The 3,718-nt window shown below is 46.0% G+C and overlaps 1 pseudogene; it reads left to right on the top strand.

Moving 5' to 3' along the window:
• The first annotated feature begins 894 nt into the window (after positions 1 to 894).
• Positions 895 to 1,534, top strand: LOC129405094 (uncharacterized; annotated as a pseudogene).
• The last annotated feature ends 2,184 nt before the right edge of the window (positions 1,535 to 3,718 follow it).

Consider the following 3,718-nt stretch of genomic DNA (forward strand, 5'->3'; position numbering starts at 1 on the left):
TAGATTCATTTCTAATATCTTACTTCTTCTGTTTTGTTAATTTTGTTTTCTTTGGGTCAAATTAGTCAGATGAAAAATCAATTTTATTAGATATTTCAAAGAAGAAGTTTTGGTAAATAGGGTGTGTGTTACCCAGATCTTTCTTTTCAGAAGCTACCCTTGTCCCTCATTGGGTAAAATACCTCATCGGCTGACATCCATTACCTCCACTACCCAGCCACCGCACGCTCCAGGCCGCTTTCCGGATACTCAGGCCTAGCATCACGTACGAGTGAAGCCCCACAGAACCAGGTAAGGCAGAGCTTCATGACCTTGGACTTCAGGCTCAACAGGGCCAGAAACAGAGATCCTCTGCCTGCTTCCCTCAACCCCCAGCACCCTGGGGATCATACCCAGACGACCCCACCCTACCAGAGCCAGATAAATATCTCATCGGCCGACCTCCACTGCCTCCACTACCCAGCCACCACCACGCTCCAGGTCACTTCATAAGACACTTAATAACCACTTTCCATAATTACTGCACCATATTTGATGAAGTTCAAATATGGTGTGAACCATGGGAACACCTGTAAGGGCAATTAGAGGCCACCCTAAAAGCCTCCATCCCTCACAGAGAGCCTGGCAAGCTACCAAGAGTATCCCGCCTGCACGGCAGGCCCTGGCAAGCTACCCGTGGTGTATTCGATATGCCAGGAACCATAACAACGATGGACCTCATTCCCCCAACTCTGAAAGAGCCCCCAATATGGCAGCGTTAAGAAGGATGACCAAGGAGAGGCTGATAAAATCTCAGGGACGAACTAGACTGTCAAAACAAAGAAGGACTAAGATGATTGTTCCTTCAATGCACGTACGCTGGTATTGAAAGCATCCATCGAGGACCTGATAGTGCAAGCATAGAAGATCAAGTACAACATCCATTGGTCTGACCGAGAAAAGAAGGCATCAATCACATCATGCCATTTTCGACACTGGAGAAGAACTGTTCCTTGGAACATATGACAACAGAGGCGTCTGTGGTAGTGGTGTCATTGTCAACATGAACTTGGCCATGAACATTGATTCCGAATTGGATGATTACGCTTGAATAGTAATCAATAGTGGCAGTTTCTATTTTCATCGTCTATGCAGCAACATCCAACTACGATGAAGAAGAAATTGAGAAATTCTACATGGAGCTGGAGAAGTTCTATAAAGAAGGCCACACTTTCTACAAGATCATTTTTGGTGATTTCAATGCCAAGATAGGACCGAGAAGGTGATCTGAAGAACTCCACATTGGGACCCATGCCCTAGAATGCAACAAACAGGGTGAGAGACTGAGCTCATAATGTCAACCAAGACCATCCATGTTAACTCATAGTTCTAGAAGGCCGAATCTAAATGTTGGACATGGGTATCTCCTGGTCGACAGTTCCACAACAAAATTGACCACATCATATTCAATTGACGATTTTGCCTAACCAATGTGGCTGTTGTCCCAAAATTCCGAACGGGATTGGACCACCGTCTCCTTCGTGCAAAATTCTACTTCACAGAGCAGAGAGAAAGGACTCGAAAGTTTAAGTTTAAGAAGAGAACTCAAAGAATGACCACCAACTGGGAGCTCTTTGGCACTATTTCGGCAATGTGGGAAGATACCATCATTGACAACATTGATGAGGAATACGACCAATTGGTTCAGCACCTCTATAACTGCACTAGGAATGCTGTAAGTGGGAAAGCCACAAACAGACGCCTGCCTTCGGAAACTCTCAAGCTCAATCACCTACGTGGTTTGGCACGAGCCTCAGGCAATCACAAGCTAACGTTCGAGCTCGCAAAGCTATGCAGAGAAACAATAAAGGAAGACCTCAAAGAGAGAAGATCAGCAGTGTTGGCTGATGTTGCAGAAGCCAGGAAAAGTATTCGCAATACTCGCCTATCCTTCGCCAACCACAAGACCAAGATGACTGCCCTCTGATGTCCTGATGGATCTATCACATCTTCCAGAAGGGCAATAGAGAGGATTATTCACGACTTCTACTCAAATCTCTTCCACAGCCATGTCCACCTGCCCTCATACCAAATTCCACAGGATGGATATGTCATTCCCAGCATCCCCCCTTCTCAAATCTGACACGCCATTTCGTCAGTGAAGACGCGTACAGCGCCCGGTCCAGACAAGGTCAGACTGAACACCTGAAGAATCTGCTGCCAGTACTCATCAATACACTGGCTCGGCTCTTCACACGCTACCTGCAAGGTTCCATCCCAATGGAAAACTAGCAGGACCGTTCTGTTATACAAGAAGGGAGACATCCACAACATTGGCAACTATCACCCAATCTGCCTGTTGTCCGTCATCTAGAAGTTGTTCAGTCGAGTCATCCTGAATAGAATAGGCAGAACACTAGATGAAGGACAACTATGCAAGCAAGCTGGGTTCCGAAAAGGATTCAGCACGATTGACCATATCCACACGGTGACCAAGCTCACTGAAGTTTCTTGAGAGTTCAGGATGGTGCTCTGTCTAACGTTCATCGATTTAAAGAAAGCCTTTGATTCTGTTGAGACTGAAGCAGTGATCAAAGCCCTAGCCAAACAGGGCGTTCAAACTCAGTACATGAAGATCTTTCGAGAGCTGTATTATGGATTCACCACCAGGATCTCACCATTCTACAAGGAAGTGATCATTGACATAAAGAGAGGGGTTCGGTAGGGTGATACCATTTCACCCAAACACTTCAGTGCCACCCTCGAGAACGTCATACAATGACTGGAATGGGAAGGAATGGGAAGATAGACGATCGGCAATTATACCACCTCCACTTCGCTGGTGACATTGTTCTAATAACTCCAAACATTAACCAAGCAGCACAAATGGTGGCTGATTTCGACCATGAGTGTGGAAAGGTCAGACTGCAGCTGAATATCACCAAGACAATGTTCATGAAAAACGAGCTAGTCCCTGATGTTCCATTTGCTCTCAATGGAACGAACATCTCTGAATGCAGCAGCTATGTGTACCTGGGTCGAAAACTCAACATGAGGAATGACTTGGTGCTAGAACTGCGCAGGAGGAAGAGAGCAGGATGGAACACCTTTGAGCATCAAAGAAGTTGTTAAGAGGACAAAGAACCTCTGGCTCTGGGCACATCTTTTCGACTCCACCATTCTTCCTGCACTAACATACACCTCAGCGACCTGGGCCCTATGAAAACAGGACAAGAACGCTATTCAGGTATCCTAAAGAGGAACTGAAAGAGCTATGCTTGAAATATCACATTTCACTCAAGTGAGAGAAGGAATCTGGAGTTCCGACCTCCATCGGTGATCAAGAATCAGGAAAGCTGTCTCATTTGTCAAGGTGTTGAAAATCAGATGGGCCAGACACGTAATGCAATTTAGAGAAGACCGCTGGACTAAAGCTGTTACTGACTGGAATCCTCGGGACGTCAAAAGACCACATGGCCACCCACCTACTAGATGGTCAGACTTCTTCGTCAAAACCCTGAACGAACAGGTCGAGGCTCTTCGTGTTCCTGGAGTGAGCAGATACCATTGGGCTACACAATCATGCAACAGGAATGAATGGAGACTTTACTGGCACCTGCTTGAGCAAATCGAAGATCAATGGGATGACAAGTGATACAAGTGATCCTTGTCCTACTTGCAAATGTGCTGTAAGTGGACAACTGGCAGATAGCAATGTTTGTAGAACTTCCACAGCTTC

This window comes from Sorex araneus, chromosome 5, assembly GCF_027595985.1.
Source record: "Sorex araneus isolate mSorAra2 chromosome 5, mSorAra2.pri, whole genome shotgun sequence".
NCBI lineage: Eukaryota > Metazoa > Chordata > Mammalia > Eulipotyphla > Soricidae > Sorex > Sorex araneus.